The sequence below is a fragment of the Bombina bombina genome, chromosome 4 (genome assembly GCF_027579735.1).
Source record: "Bombina bombina isolate aBomBom1 chromosome 4, aBomBom1.pri, whole genome shotgun sequence".
NCBI lineage: Eukaryota > Metazoa > Chordata > Amphibia > Anura > Bombinatoridae > Bombina > Bombina bombina.
In genome coordinates, this window is record NC_069502.1 from 662,308,264 (window position 1) to 662,326,079 (window position 17,816).

Below are 17,816 nucleotides of genomic sequence, written 5' to 3' on the forward strand. Positions count from 1 at the left end.
AGGTTTGGTATCCTATATACAGCGCTGCCTAAAAAAATGGCACATGTTTTTCGACCGTCGCCCGCAATTTTTACTCCCATAGGCTAACATGGGACCGCGTCGCAAATCGGTATCCAATATTCAGCGCAAGGACTTACGTGGCAAAAATGGAGAAATCTTACTCCATTTTTACCTCGCCATTAAAGGCAGCCGTAGCAAGCACCTAACGCATGCACAATATCTATCTACCTGTCAACCGCAATCCCCCACCGCGATAACTAATAAAGTGTATTAACCCCTATATCTGCCATCAAACCCACACCGCAAGTAATAACTAAATTATTAACCCCAAAATCCACCAACACCAACATCGAAAACTACCTATTACATTTATTAACCCCTAATCCGCCATTAACCCACAACGCAAACTACCTATTAAAACTATTAACCCCTATTAAAGTCCACAACACAATAAACCTATTAAATTATTAACCCCTAAACCACCAAAGCCCACAACGCAATAAACCTAACCCCTAACCTAACTCCCCTAACCTAACACCCCCTAAATTAACCCAAATTACCTAATTTACAAAATATTAAAGTTACTATTAAATTAACAAAACCTAACACTACTTTAAATCAGCCAATAGAATTTCAGTAGCTCTCATCCTATTGGCTGATTTGAACAGCCAATAGGATTTGAGTGGCTTTCATCCTATTGGCTGATTTGAATTTGAAGAATCAAATCAGCCAATAGGAATTCAAGGAACGCCATTTTTAATCACGTCTCTTAAATTCGCTATCCAGTGTGTGGCAAAGATCGTATGAAGAGGATCAGTCTTCAGTTCCAGGGTCGCCGGTCTTCAGCTCTGCGGTCTTCAGTCTTCAGCTCTGCGGTTTTCAGTCTTTAGCTCCGCTCCGTGAAGGATGTTCCAGGAAGAAGAAAGAAGAAGTCGCCGCTTGGAAGAAGACTTCACCGCCTGGAACAGGACCTTCTCCGCCGGACTTCAGGAACGGTAAGTATCAACTTGGGGCTTAGACTTAGTGTTTTTTAAGGTTTTTTTTGGGGGGGGTTTATTTTATTTAGATAGGGTGGGCAGTAAAAGAGCTAAATGCCCTTTTAAGGGCAATGCACAACAAATGCCCTTTTCAGGGCAATTGGTAGTTTAGGGTTTTTAGTGTTAGATTATTTTATTTTGTGGGTTTGGTGGGTGGGGGGGTTTGCTGTTATGGTTGGGGCTTTGTGTTTTTTGTTGTAAAAGAGCTGATTATCTTGGGGCAATGCCATGCAAAAAGCCCTTTTAAGGGCTACTGGTAGTTTATTAGAGTAGGGGGTGTTTTTATTTTGGGGGGCTTTATTATTTTCATAGGGATTAGGTCTAATTTTTTTTAAATTTGATAATTTTAATTTTTTTTTTTAAATACAACAGTCTCATCAACAGGTTACACTTCACAACATACATTATACTGACATGACATGTTACTTTAGGCACCTCATTTTTTTAATCTTATAGGTTCGCAAAGTCCTCAGACAACAGGTCCAATCAAGGGACCAGAAATTAAGCAAAGCAATTGAGGGCACGTTAATGGAGATAATAGTAAAAAATTGCAGCTTCAGCGTATATGGGGTAAATGCCAATTCTGAAATGAACATACAATATCTAAATAGAGAAGCATAAAGAGGGCACTAATGTAACTCTGTGTAATTCGTCAGTTGATAAAAGTGAGGTGCAGAACAGTCCTCAGTTGCTATTTTAAACCGATTATCTATCAACACTGAGCAATTATTGAAACATAGACATTATTAAGACTATTATCTTGGATGAACTTCAGGAAAGCAGGAAATCATAAACAAAGTTAAATTTCCTGTGTTGGAACCCCGAGAGCCATTTTACATAAATGCAGGGAAAGACTGAGTTGTGGCTCTTCGGGTTGGACAGAGACTGCTAAACTCTGTCAAAAGGACATGCGGAGGAGAAAAGAATCATCCCTAACCGCACAAAAGTGGTGGGGGGCAGAGGGTAGGCCGAAAATAGCATATCCTTCTATTGCTAATTTACATATCTAACACATTAAGCAACCCTAGAATCACCTGGATCAGGGCACTATAATGTAGGTGATGTCTTCTAAGTGTACGCCTAGAGGCATGGGACTAGAAGATTGCCAGTACATGGTAGGGATATATGTATTGTTAGGTTCTGGTATTCAGAGCAGCACTTTATATCACCGATTTTCACACTAATCAGCAAGGATGCATACAGCCCTCAACAAAGGTGGGAAAGGAGCATCTTATATATAGAAAGTAAAAAACTTCTCACAGTATTAATGTTATACACCATAGACTGTTGACCCACACTATAAACAGGGAAGGAATCCAGTCATGGCGTACTCTGAACACATAATCATAGATATACAGTACGCTCCCAAGTCTATATAAGCTTTAGTATCTATTTAAGTGGTTGCTTCAAGCCTATGTGAGAGCTGTGCTATAGATAACATGTTCTGACTACACTAGAAAACATAGAATAGTAATAAAGCAATTTAACATCATTTAAAACTGAACATGAGGGTAGTGGTTAAGTGAGACTTACAGTTCTGTGTGATATAGACTGAGTCAAGTTAACAATGCATGAAAATCTGGTTATGAATTCCCTCTCATCAAGCATAATAGTCAGCCTAATCAATACATTTTGAATATACTCTCCTCATCTAAACAAAATATAATATCTAGAGGAAGCTATAATAATATTTTGAAAATAATCTAATTATAGAACATATATGGCAGGGGGTAGTAGCAATCCGCATAGTGTAAATGCTGTGGGTAACCTTTAGCAGGCAAGGGCTCTGCTAAGATCTGAACATAATAGTGACCCACCTCGTGGTTCTCAACCCCCATCCAGTCAGCAGAAGCATACAGACAGATAATGTCAGTAATAACCAGAAAGGTTTAGACCCCAACAATTATGTGAGAGTACAAATACTCCCCTCACAAATAAACATACTAATCTGTAAACATTTGCGCTGGGAAAACTGCTGATTTCAGAAAGAAAAGTTCTCACGCAGGATATGTCCCATAGAAGAGATGGCATATAGAAAAGTCTGCGATGCTAACCCACAGTTTGTCCTCATAAATTGGGTCTCATAGGTCGGATCTTTCAGGCTAAAGAGCCGTCATTTAGGGTCATGAGGCCACAGTACTCAAAGACAAGCCACATAAATAAAAATAAGTTTATCCTATGCCAGTTCTGCACATGCAGGTCAATCGTGTGACATGCTGAGTAGTGGATAACTCTGCCGGACCAGGCTGTTGCAAAAGTGGTTCCGAGAGATCTCTACAGCCGTCTGAGCCAGTCTCATACAAAAAATCTCTTTAAGTTCGGCAGTCAGACAGAACGCTCGACTGACCCTTCGCCGCAGCTATAAAACACTCCCTCCAGACATGGAAGCCTTTATCAGCTTCCCACAGCAAGCCAGTCGCATCCCTCCTTTCCGGGTCCAAGACAGGTCTCCAGGAACCCTCAAGGTCCACCTATTCAGCTTCACTCTGGGTTGCCGGTTTCGTCTCCACCTCCTCCACATGTCCAGAATCCCCCACTTGCAAGTGTGTACAGTCCATGAGGTACTGGAGGCGGTCGAATCTATTACACATCCGGAGCTCAAAGTCGTTCATTAGATCTCGTATAGCCGTGTAGTCTGCCTCCATTTTGAGTGATTATATTCGATGGGATTATGGGCCTGCTTCCACAGGCCTAGTTCCCCGGGAGGGGGTGCTTAAATCTTCCTTAAACTGTTTGAAGTATGCTGCCTGGAAATAGATTTAACGCCTGATGCTGTCCACTCGATACTTTCAAGGGTATTAGTTATAGCAGCATGTATTCCAGCTTAGTATTCTTAAGAAAACTCAGATTAATAAGGGTGAAATACATGGAGCTCTGCATCCCTGCATCCCTTTAGCTCGGTGGTTGGCTCCGCCCCCCGTAATTTTATTTTTTATTTTATGTAATCTTAGATTTTTTATTTTCTTTAATTGTAGATTAAATGGACAGTCTACTCCAGAATTTTGATTAGACTGTCCCTTTAATTTATACTTAGTATATTTGTATTTTTAAAGTAGTTTTTAATTTAATAGTAACTTTAGTATTTTGTAAATTAGGTAATTTGGGTTCATTTAGGGGGTGTTAGGTTAAGGGGTGATAGGTTAGGGGGGTAAGGTTAGGGGTTAGGTTTATTGCGTTGTGGGCTTTGACGGTTTAGGGGTTAATATTTTACTAGGTTTATTGCATTGTGGGCTTTGGCGGTTTAGGGGTTAATAGTTTTAATAGGTTTATTGTGTTGTGGGTTAATGGAGGATTAGGGGTTAATAGTTTAAATAGGTAGTTTGCGATGTTGGGGTTGGCGAATTTAGGGGTTAATAATTTAGTTATTACTTGCGGTGTGGGTTTGATGGCGGATATAGGGGTTAATAGTTTAATTAGGCTTATTGCATTGTGGGGGGTTGTCGGTTTAGGGGTTAATACATTTATTATTAGTAGTGAGAGGGGGGATTGCGGATATAGGGGTTTTTATGTGTCAGGCTTATTTTTGGGAAGCGCGTTAGACTGTTACGGGAGATTTTATATTTTCTTTACTTTTCTTAGGCGCTGGCAGTTTCTAAAGTGCCGTAAGTCACTGGTGACTCCAGAAATTTGTATTTATGCTAATTTCTGGACATCGCTAGTTTATCAGATTTCTGGCACTTTATGAACTGCCGGCGGGGTTTATGTAATACCCCGATATGCGAGGTGAAATTACGGGTGGCACTGGTTGCAGCGCTTGCTCTGAAGCCTGCCCCATATATGTAATCTCACCCCCTAACTTTAACATTATTAAAATAGAGCTAAATTAAAGTTACAATTATTAACTAAATAATATCTATTTAAAACTAAATAAATACTTACCTGTAAAATAAAACCCAAGCTAGCTACAATATAACTAATAATTATAATAGTTACATTGTAGCTAGCTTAGGTTTTATTTTTATTTCACAGGTAAGTTTGTTTATTTTAACTAGGTAGACTAGTTAGTAAATAGTTATTAACTATTTGCTAACTACCTAGCTTAAATAAATACAAACTGCCTTACACTAAAACCTAACATTACAAAAATAAAAAAATCCTACCATTACAAAAAATAAAAACACCTACTATTACAAAAAATAACAAACACTAAAATTACAAAAAATAACAAACAAAATTATCCAAAGAAATAAAAATTATTCCTATTCTAATACCCTGTTTTAAAAAAAACCCACCCCAAAATAAAAAAGCCTAATCTATAATAAACTACCAAGGGCCATTAAAAGGGCTTTTTGTAGGGCATTGCCCTAAAGTTAACAGCTCTTTTGCTACAAAACAAAACAAACACCCCCTAACAGTATACAAACCCCCAAACCCCAAACCCACATAAACAAACCCCCAAACCCCAAACCCACATAATTAAATGAAAGTATGGTTTTTATTAAAATTACATTGTGTACACTATAGATAGATAAATGTTATATTTATTTTTATTTTTATATATTTTATTTTATTCAATGTGTATGGTTAAATACCATGAGGCATATGAATGGATTTAATGTGTTTATTTAAACACTGGTACTCTACACATACTTCTATTTGGTACCTTTTCTGTTTTGTCAGATATGATGTAAGCCTCACTGTTTAGTAGCTTACAAATCAGGGGTATAACTACAAGGGTCTTAGAAGTCTCAACTGAGAATGGGCCCATACTACTATGGGAGACATCTAGCACTGCAATCAGTAGTGACATTGCTATAGGGGCCTGGGTTCCCACAAATCATGTAGGACCCCTCTGTGTGCTCCCCACCTACAAAACAGGGTTCACAATGTAGGGAAAGTATATGGATTTGCCTTAACATGCACTTAGCAAAAAATGGTGTCTGGGTCTCCAAAATGGCTGTGCAAGTGCACATTCTCTAGAGTAGATGAACCAAGGAGGAAGGATGACTTACAGTCACAGAGAAGCAGCATATCATGGCCCTTTGTGACTGATGGCTCTCTATTGCTCTATTGATTACAAACAACCTGAAAGGGTGTTATTAAAATAGGGGACCCACTACAGACTGTGGCTTTGGGCCCAGTTAGGTCAGGTTATAGTCCTGTCACAAATGCAACTGAATTGAAATGTTGAAACATAAATACAAGTAAAGTATGCATGTAGGTGTACATGCACATTAGTAATGCCATTCACATGTCACATTGGTATTGTATTTTCCTGTCAATGGGGATAGTAACTCTAACTTTACACAGTATGTGATATGTAATTGTCTGAGAAAAAGGGAAAACCAAGTCCTTGAAATGTCTCCTATATTAAATGCACATAAAGACAGATGTGTGTGGATTCATGTAATATATTCTTAGTTGCTATAATAGGTGTAGTTTAAGTGAATTGTTCAATATCAAACACTGTTTTTCATCTGCTTATACTTTTGAATGAACAGGTTACTACAAAAATTGGTAGATTTATGGATTTCCTTGGTTGGGGTTTGTCAACAGAATGGTCAACACACAGTTACTATACATGGATTTGTACAATATACATTAACCTTTTCTAACCCCAGTTTCTCTCCTCATTTATTATCCCTGTGAACCCCTTTAGCATGTAAGCCTATGAGTCCAGTTGTCTATAGATCGCCTTCATGAGAGTTGACTACAACAGTGCAACTCTTGGCAGGGCCTTCTACATACTTGTTCCCTATAAATGTTACCTGCAAATGATGCCTACGATTATAGCGCTACTGAATCTGTTGGCTCTCTACAAATAACTGATAATTATAAAAAAAATTATATTATATGCAAGCAATAGTGCAATAATAAAATGTTCTAATATTACATTTTATCTTTGTACTTTTATATCCTTTTAAAGGACCCCAGAACACCCAAAATATAGTAACTTCATTTTACTGTATTATCTCTATGTATTATTTTAAAAATAATTGGGCTTGTCTATCAATGGAATTTCAGTCCATACAGCCCTTTTCTGTTCGTTCATCACTGCATGTATCGGTAAAAAACACATATTTTAAGTATTTTTATGGTGTTCATTTAAATTGATTAATTGGTTTAACTTATTAATAGTTAATTATGTGTGAATTAAAAACTGGAAAGAGTACCATTATTGCTGTCAATAGAATAGGAACTAGCCTAGCCAAGTGACAAAACTTTTACAGATTTTAATTTTGCTAAGAATCAGTCCACAAATCTTATGCTATTATAACAAAGAGTAGAAACCAAGCCAATAAGGAAAATAACAATGAAAGTAAACATTTAAAGTTAATATTTAATGGTCAACTACTACAGTATCTGCAAAAGATGTCGACTTTGTTTTAATTAGTCAAAGGATATGTTTAGATCTCACTTATATTAGGTTTCCATGACGCATGTTAGGCCTATAGACACACACAAATCATCATAAACCTTCTCTTGCATTTATAATGCAGAATAGTGAGACCCGAATAAAAAAATAATTTCATCTGTTTTATCACTGCTTTAATTGCTTTTCAAATCATGTGAAAGGAAAATAAGACTCACAGTTTCTCTATTAGTATAAAATCATGAGGTTTAAAATTAAACAATGTATTAAATCTGGAAAAAACTTAGACGACCAAAGGGAATAAGAAAATGTAAGCTCTAACATCAAGTAAATTATTTTTCATATCAGCTTGATCATGGTACTGAATGTGCAGTTACTTTTCATTTGCTACAGTTTACAAGATTTTTATTTTTTAATACAAGAATTTAAAATTGAAACTTTGATAAAATCTATCTATCATCTATCTATCTATCTATCTATCTATCTATCTATCTATCTATCTATCTATCTATCTATCTATCTAATGTATCTATTTATCCATAGAAATAACTAGAACTCACTGGATCCAAGGGCAAAAACTGTGGCAGGGAACCCCTAATTTGAGCAGCAGCATTCCTTTAGTGTGTGTATGTGTATACATACATATATATATATATATATATATATATATATATATAAAATTAGCACGTGTTCCAGCACTCCAGCTTCTATATGTAATGAAGCACCTGGGTGCAATCCTCAGTGAAATGTAGATAAGAACTAGGAAAGGGAGGGCACTCTCAGGATTTGTGTAATTTGCATATAAGCAATAAAAGTCAGTTTATTGTTTTTGACAACAACATTAGTAAGCCATAGGTCGACGTTTCGGCTTACATAGAAGCCTTCATCAAGACAAGTGAAAAACTGTCAAATAAAAGAAAAAGAAAAAAACAACCAAAATTGAAAACACAGAACACACAAATAATACATGCAACCCTCACCAAAATTTTTGCAAGCTTAAAAATAAAAAACAAAAGAAAAGAATGAAAACAAGGCATACCCACAAAAAAAAAAAAACAAAGCAAGGAGATTCAACAATTTTGTACCCTCTAAAATCTCAATCCGCAATGGACATGCACCGGTGTAGAGTGGGCCTTCAGTGTGGTGTAAAGATAGAGCAAGGGAGAACACCAAAGTTAAATATGAAACACCCTAAAGATCGACAATTTTAACTAGCCAAAGACCAACACATAGTGGGCTTCCCTGAAGTTCACAGACCCACAAAGTGTAACATGTCAGTGCCTGGACATAGTTATCAGCCACAGTGGGCTCCAGACCCACCAACCATATCATGTGGTATACTACTCATGCGTCCACTTGGACTGTCAAATCATTTTCAAATAACACACCATTTTGTTACACTGTCTAGTTCAGGACAAAGAGAGGTAGCCCGCCAGGCCCCGCTCATCAATATACCGCATCCCATTTATAGGGCTGTAATAACCAATAAACAGCTACATGGCTCCCTCAGCAGCAAGATGTGCTACTATCAAGCCTCTTAGTATAATCACACATACGTAATACGTCCTACCCTAGGCACAAACTCAAAATATATCATGTGTCAAACACAGAGTTAAAGAGAAAACTTCCTATTCACATTGCCGCAGTGTGCACAAACCTGTGCTATATAATAAAATAGATACATCTAGCGTAGTAACCATTGGCCACACATCTACGTAAGCCAAAACGTCGACCTAAGGCTTACTAATGTTGTTGTCAAAAACAATAAACTGACTTTTATTGCTTATATGCAAATTGCTCTCCCTTTCCTAGTTCTTATCTACATTTCACTGAGGATTGCACCCATGTGCTTCATTACATATAGAAGCTGGAGTGCTGGAACACGTGCTAATTGGATCATATTATATATACTTCCACGCACGTAGTATATCATACATGCCCTTACCAGTAACTTTTCTATCAACTCACCTGTTGTTTTTAAGTATCACTTGTAGTGCTAGTAGGCAACCCATATATTAATTTTCTCTTGCTGGGATATTTAAACATTCTAGTAATCATCTATATATGGTTACCTCATCATGGATGAATTACCACAAGCCAGTGGTCTATCATATGGTGGACAGGAAGGAGCAGCTGTCGAAGAAGGCATATTTGCATTCACAGATGAAGATGAGGTACGCATCCTGGAACTATGTGAATCAGAGTCTGTTGAGGAGGTGCCATTAAACATCTATTATAAGATATTGAACCTGAGAAGGAAAGAGGTGGATTACAAATTACACGCTAACTACCTAACTGACTATTTTAAGAGAAGAATGATTCCCCGAGGATTTAGGGTAAGAAATTCGCCAACTATTGGTAGAAACAACATTGAATTCTGTCGCAAGTGGTGCTACATTGCGAACAAATGTTCACTTGACTGGATCCTCTTAGTCATTGAGGAGGTGACTCGTCTAAAAAAACTAGTGGTGGATGAATTGACCACAGTAACCCTAACCAAAGAAAGAATATTAAGAGATGATACCAGTGAGGACTGGTTTAACAAGCTCAGTACACAACTGGACAAGTACAAGAAAGAACTTATCAGCTTCAAGAATAAAAAGTTAAATACCGTAGAAATGGACTATAGGGAGAAGAGGGTTTATCAATGGCTCTCAGGTAAACAAAACTCCTACAGGCATAGATGATTTGAACGGAGACCGAATTCCATGGCCAATACAGTGGACACCAGTGGAGGTGAACCCAGTGGTTCAGAAGGTGCTACAGGAACAACACACAGTGTACAGTTTAATGACAGGGTGCTCACAAGATCCCAAAGATGGATTCAAAAAATGAGGAGGCTCCAAAGAAAAGAGACACAGGCCAGCAAATCGCAGAGGAGGCAAGTGGAAGAAAACCACCAAGAAATTGAACAAGAGTGAGGGTGTAGTGATCAATATCAGCAGTAGACCATTGGACAATCATGAAACCAATATCCTTAGCAGGGGGCTAAGCTTTGTCCCCACATCAAAGACTAATACTTTTGATTGCCTAGTGGATATTCACAGATTTCAACGGACTTTGAAATTAAAAGATCATTTTAAACATTTTCCCCCTACTGGACTGAGACCCGCTCTGTCACGACCATCAAGCTTTGAACCCAAGACCACCCATCTGACTATCCGCACATTCACTAATATCTGTATCCGGGATATAGAATATGCCTGTAAGAGTGAGACTCCTATTCGTAGAAACTTGAATAAACTGGAGCTTGATGCCCTAGAGAGACTCAAGGCGGACGACACTATAATTATACGCCCTGCGGATAAAGGTGGGGCGGTAGTCATTATGGTTTACACCTATTACAGGTCGGAATTGTTAAACCAATTGGATGCTGCCAATACGTATCAACGTTTGACTTTCAATCCCACTAAAGCCTACAAAAAGATGCTGGATACCAGTTTACAGATGGCACACAATAACAGCTATATAGATGATATTACTCTGGACTTTTTGACAGTAGACCATCCCAGGTATCCGATCATATACACCATTCCGAAGATCCACAAAGACCTGGTGAGACCTCCTGGAAGGCCAATAGTCTCTGCAGTGGGCTCTTTGTTCCAGAATGTATCAGTTTACATAGATTTCCATCTCCAAGGCATAGTGAGGAACACCGAGGCCTTTCTACTTGACTCCATCCAATTGATACGTATGGTACGGAATGTTACATTGCCTGCTCATTGTATCCTGGTGACTTTAGATGTTAACAGTCTGTATACGATCATCCCTCATGAGCTAGGAATAGAGGCTGTGAGAAGCTTCCTAGTATCCAGCACGGAGTATGATGGTCCCCCTATTGAGGTATTCCTAGATTTGCTCCTGTTGGTTCTGACGCATAATTATTTTTGTTTTGAAGATATATACTACCTGCAACTAGTCGGGACGGCCATGGGATCAAGCATGGCGCCATCATATGCTAACCTTTTCATGGCATGGTTTGAGGAGAAATTAATCTTCCTTGACCGTAACCCTGATGTCTTGCTGTACAAACGCTACGTTGACGACTTGTTTGTCGTTTGGGGTGGTACCGAAATGGAGTTGAATCTATGGATTAAATACCTAAAACAGCTGAACCCTCGATTTCGTTTAAAAATGAATACAGTGATGAACGAATCCACTTCTTGGATCTTTGTATCTTCAAAACAACCACAGAGGGGGGGGGGGGGTGCAGATTGAATACCACTTTGTATTCCAAACCTACAGATCGGAACACCCTCCTACAAAGTGACAGCTTCCACCCCAGACAATTGAAAGCGGGCATCATCAAATCCCAATTGTTAAGAGTCATACGAAATAATTCTGACCTTATGAATCAGGCTACACAGCTCCAGGATATGAAGCTGAAATTCATGGAGAGGGGTACAGTCCAGGACTAGTGGAACAGGTTCTTAAGGAAGTTGCCCATTTCAACCAATCCTCTCTCATTGAGAGAAAACCAAAAGTGGGTGAAGATGATAAGCAATTGAATTTTGTGACCTCATATAGCCCAGTATCAAACAGAATTGGCAGGATTGTCCGTCAAAACTGGCACTTGATAAGAGACGACCACACTTTACCCTTTGCTGGATCATCACCGCCCAGAGCTGTAGACTACCTGCATATTTTACCCTGTGCTGAGATGTTTTTAAGCTGTGGATAATAAAGATTGGATTTTTTATGCATACGAAGAAAAGTCTGCTGCCTCATCTTTTGAACTTTATGTTCTTGTATGCTATTACTCAATAACCCATGCAACTTGCTTTATCTACTGTCATATTTTGCTTCTCCTGAACGATATTGCTACAGTTCCATCCTAATATGCATTATACTTCTTTATCTGATCCAATTTCCTCTGTCTTTTGTAGCAAGGCTGCAATTTGTTTCAAGAAAATTAAAGAGAATTAATTTAGGAAGAATTTTCTCATAATCATTCATTTAGCTCTATATTGTATTTTAGATAAAAAACTGTTATCTAGTTATTTAGAGCCCAGGAACCAAAATAATTACTGTGCATAAGAAACTTTAAATTAGATATTCTAAAGCAGTGGGAAAAGACATTCATACAAGTTTCTATGTTATAAACACTATGGGCAAGATAACAAGTTGTGCGGTATGGGTTTTCCGTGTGTGATATGGTCTTTTCGCAATCAATTTCCATTGCACAGATAGTACAAGTCACCCACAATCACCTTTTATGCAACAATCCTTTCTGCACTGGCAGGGCTGTAGTTAAAAGTTTTCTGCAACATAAAAGTTTCACGAAACACTTCAAAATTCTCAAAATTTCTCTCTATAAATAGATAACTCCCTAATCTAAAACTAAACTACCAATAGCCCTTAATAGGGCCTTTTGTAGGGCATTGCCCTAAAGCGATCAGCTCTTTTACCTAAAAACACAAATTAACCCCTAACAGTAAACCCCCAACCCACAAAAGCCCCCAAAATAAAAAAAACCTAACACTAAAATAACCTAAGCTACCCATTACCCCTAAAGGTGCATTTGTATAGGCATTGCCCTTAAAAGGGCAATCAGCTCTCTAGCAGCCCATTAAAATAACAAAGTCCTAATCTAAAAATAAAACCACCCAAAAATATAAAAATAAAATCTAAGTCTTACCCCCAAATAGGTACTCACCGTAGAGAAGGTCTTCTTCCAGACGCTGAAGGTCTTCTTCCATCCAATAGTATTGATTTTAACAGTCAATAGTATTTCAATAGCTCTCATCCTATTGGCGGATTTGAAAATATCAGCCAATAGGAATGCAACGGTACCCCAATATAAAACGGGTACCTTGCATTCAAGCTTTAGAGTGCGGTGACGATCATACGAAGAGGATCCTCCATGATGGATTGCTCCACGGTTGCTGGTCCTGTTCCGCGGTCACCTCCGCTCCTTGTCCCTTGGTCCTGGATGAAGATAGAAGAGGTCCTCGCACTGGATGAAGATATCGCCGCCTGGAAGAGGTACTTCATCGCCTGACTTCTACGCCGGACTTCAGGAACAGTGAGTACCTATTTGGGGGTTAGACTTAGGTTTTATTTTTATTTTTTGGGTGTTTTTTTTCCGATTAGGACTTTGTTATTTTAATGGGCTGCAAAAGAGCTGATTGCCCTTTTAAGGCCAATGCCCATACAAATGCACCTTTAGGGGCAATGGGTAGCTTAAGTTTTTTTTAGTGTTAGTTTTTTTTTATTTTTGGGGCTTTGGTGGGTTTACTGTTAGGGGTTAATTTGTATTTTTAGGTAAAATAGCTGATCGCTTTAGGGCAATGCCCTACAAAAGGCCCTTTAAAGTGCTTTTAGTAGTTTATTCTTAGATCAGGGGGTGTTTTTATTTTGGGGGCTTATTTATTTTTATAGGGGTATAAGATTAGTTTTAATTTTTTTATTTTTGATAATTTGGTTTGTTTTTTTCTGTAATTTTAGACATTTTTATATTTTGTAATTTTAGATTTAATTATTGCAATTTAATCTTAGCTTTTATTTTTAAATTAATGTTAAGATTTTTTATTTTAATTGTAATATAGTATTTTTTTAATTTATGTAATGGGGGTTAATTTAAAGGGTGTTCGGTTAGGGGGTTTAGTGATTAGATTAGTTATTTGCATTGTAGGGGGATGGTGGGTTAGGGGTTAATAGTTTAAATAGGTATATTGCATTGTGGGGGAGTGGCAGATTAGGGGTCAATAGTTTAAATAGGTAGATTACCTTGTGGGGGGGGGGGTGTGACGGATTAGTAGTTAATGGTTTAAATAGGTAAATTGCATTGTGGGGGGGCAGATTAGGGGTTAATAGTTTAAATAGGTACTTTGCAATGTGAGTGAATGGCAGACAAGGGGTTAGTAGTTTAAATAGGTACTTTGCCATGTGGGGGAATAGAGGGTAATAACTTTTATTGTTAGTTGCGATGTGGGGGGTATGGTATATAGAGGGGTTGTGACGTGTCGGGTTTATTTTTTGGAGGCTGGTTAGATTTCAATTGGAAAAAGGTCTCATTAAGCACCTTTTTCCAATTGTACACCTAGTTGAGCTGGGTGTAATGTTTCTCAATGTATCGGCAGCCTCCGACAGTGTATTAACGGTTTGCACGGTCATTGGAAACCTGGTATTATGTAAAGATTAGTGGCTTCTGATACTTTCTATGGGACACAAATGTTTTCGGCAGCCGGAGTCCGGTTGCCGAAATTGAGTTATAACGGGCCGTTGGAAGCAGTTGGTGAACGATATTGCTTCCAAAAGCATATTTAACGGTCTGTGAGCGCATGCAAACCTAATAGCGGCTCAATGGAAACGAGCCCTTAGTTTCTGCACATAAAATAAATAAATAAGTAACAATATTGCTGTACCACACTAAAATTAGCACACAAATCGATGTTACAAATCCATGATAAAATAAAATTACCATAGAAGGTTTAGCACAACCGATATCCCTTTATCACGCTTTATACTGTAGTAAACATGACTCCTATTACAAGCTGAAAATGATGGGTTCCACTCTAGTGAAAGCCAAAATAGCGCTAGAAGAATTAGTGCAACCTGAGACCTGAAGTAAAGTGTTAGGGTTAAAATAAAAGTTTCACAAAACACATGTAAAACATATTCATAAGTAGCTGCTCTAAACTTTAAATTTTTCAATATAATAGAAGGAACATTTGTTTTAAATATGTCTATCATTATCTGTTAGACAGAAGGTTTTTACTTAGTATATTACTCATGCCTCCTTTTCTTTGTTGGTAAAGTTGAGCAGTAGTGCTTTACCCAACTGTACTATCCATCAAAGGACATCAGTAAAATTCAGATTAGATGATTTGAATAAACATTTATTGCACAATGAAAGTAAATATATTTTATCAGCTTCTGGGATAATGCAAAGTTAACAAGATTAAAGGGTAAATATCATGTAGAACAAGAGTTTGGGTTTATTGCATGTAACCCATGTAGTCTTGATCTTATCATAAATTATTTTCAGTTGGTGTTTATTTAGAGTATCTTGTGGATACCACATTTGAAAATACATTACATTTTAAAAGAAAAATGCACTCTTACTTATTTTCTGAAATGCATATGGTGGAAATATTACATGCATCAAAAGTGAAGATCCAGTCAAAAGTCCATAAAATTATCCAACTTAATTGTACAAAAATAGTTCAAAACAGCAGTATTCTTTCAACATAGGTGATGGTAGCTAGTCTGACGCATTTCAGCTGATACCAAAAATACTCATAGACATATTTAGTGCTGGTATCAGCTAAAACGCATCAGACTAGCTGCCATCACATATGTTGCAAAAATACTGCTGTTTTTAAAGGGACAGTAAACACCAGAATTTTTGTTGTTTTAAAAGATCGATAATCCCTTTATTACCCATTCCCCAGTTTTGCATAAGTTATAATAATACACTTTTTACCTCTGTGATTACCTTGTATCTAAGCCTCTGCAAACTGCCCCCTTATTTCAGTTCTTTTGACAGACTTGCATTTTAACCAATCAGTGCTGAATCCTAGGTAACTTCACATGCGTCAGATCAATGTTATCTATATGACATACATGATCTTATGCCCTCTAATGGTGAAAAACTGTCAAAATTCATTCACATAAGAGGCGGCCTTCATGATCTAAGAAATTAGCATGTAAACCTTCTAGGTTTAGCTTTTAACTAAAAATACCAAGAGAACAAAGCAAAATTGGTAATAAAAGTAAATTGGAAAGTTGTTTAAAATTACATGCCCTATTTAAATCATGAAAGTTTATTTTGGACTTGACTGTCCTTTTAACTATTTTTGAACAATAAAGTTGGATGATTTTTCCAATTTTCAAATGGATCTTCACTTTTGATACTTGTATTATGTTGCACCAGCTTTACAGCCTTAAAGTTCTTCTTTATTTTAAGGGATTTTCATTCCTTTGACTGGAGGATTGAAAGTCACATGATACTGACGTCATAGGTTTGGGCCGAAGACTGGGAGCGCGGGAGCGGTACTGAAGCTGCACAATGCAGCAAGAAGTCACTCTGCACAGCAGATCAGTTTGGAGCGCTTACAAAAAGCACAAAAGGTACCATATTGAATGGATCTTGCTTCCCAACAGAGGTGAGTCTCTGCAATATATGTACTTTATACACACCTTGAATTACATTAAGCTAAAGTCAACAGGAGTATTAATGAGCTTTGAAACTCACTATAATGGAAGAAAATTTTGATAATATGAGAGGTCTGTGCACAAGCAAGCCCATCTTACTATTATTAAATATATGCTCATTACACATTGTGCCCCCTTGGCTCAGTATAACACGGTGATTAGGCATTTTATTACTGATGTAAACTACTGCATTTTAAATTTAACTTTTCAATTTAACTTAAAAGGACAAACTTCCAGCTTGAAATGCACTGATACCCTATGGTTGATGCCAAAGTGATGTAAAGCATTACTATACAGTATATTTCAAATTCATTTTTGCTTTGTTAGGGGATCATGTATTAAAATAAAAGCACCGTTTGATTAAGGTAAAACTTTTCATTATAAATAGCTCAGTTGAAATTTGCCCCTGGTAGAGAAGTCAATGGCAACATTATAAAGAGCCTTCAACTTATTATCTATTTGCACTCCAGTGATAGTCAAATTATTACAATGTCTTTGGACCCCAAAAAGGCATTTGACAGAGTGAATTGGTTACACTGTCACACTTTGGCTCTAAATGTATTCATCATATTCTCATTTTGTATCATAACCGTACTGCTAGATTTATGGTCAATGGAGAATTCTGTCAGTTTCCGAATTTATAATGGGACAAGGCAAGGTTGCCCCTTATCCCCCATGCTCTTTGTTCTTACAATAGTAATTAAAATATGAAATAACACCCTCATAGATGGATACATCAAGAAACCAGAGACAACAACATTTAACTTTCTATTGACAATATTTTATTAACTGGTACAGTTCTATTTGGGTCTATTCTATCAATAGAAGATGAGATCAATACATATGGGAGTCAGTCTAATTTTCTAATTTATATCAATAAGTCAGAAATTCTCAACATTACAGCCTCTAAGCAGGTCCAACAAAGAATACAGTAAAATTCAAAATATTACATAGCACAAACTAAAATAAAATATAAAGTACCTGTTAACTGACAAAATGGTCAGTTTCACAATAACTATACCTTTTTATATTTCTGCATTAAATCTAATTTAGCTACATGGAAATTTCACTTAACACTATCCAAGTTTGGCAGAATTCACACTTTTAAAAATGTCAATCCCCCCCTAAAGTGCGTTAAAAGACCCTACCTATCTAAAGTATTTTTAAATCGATGGGGATCAACAAGGCCCAGAATTAATAAACAAACTGTATACAAACCTAAAGATAAGAGGGTTCTCTGTGTCCCAAACGTTATGTACTACTGCTTTTCATCTCGTAGGGTGTGAATTATAAATTGCTGTCATGGT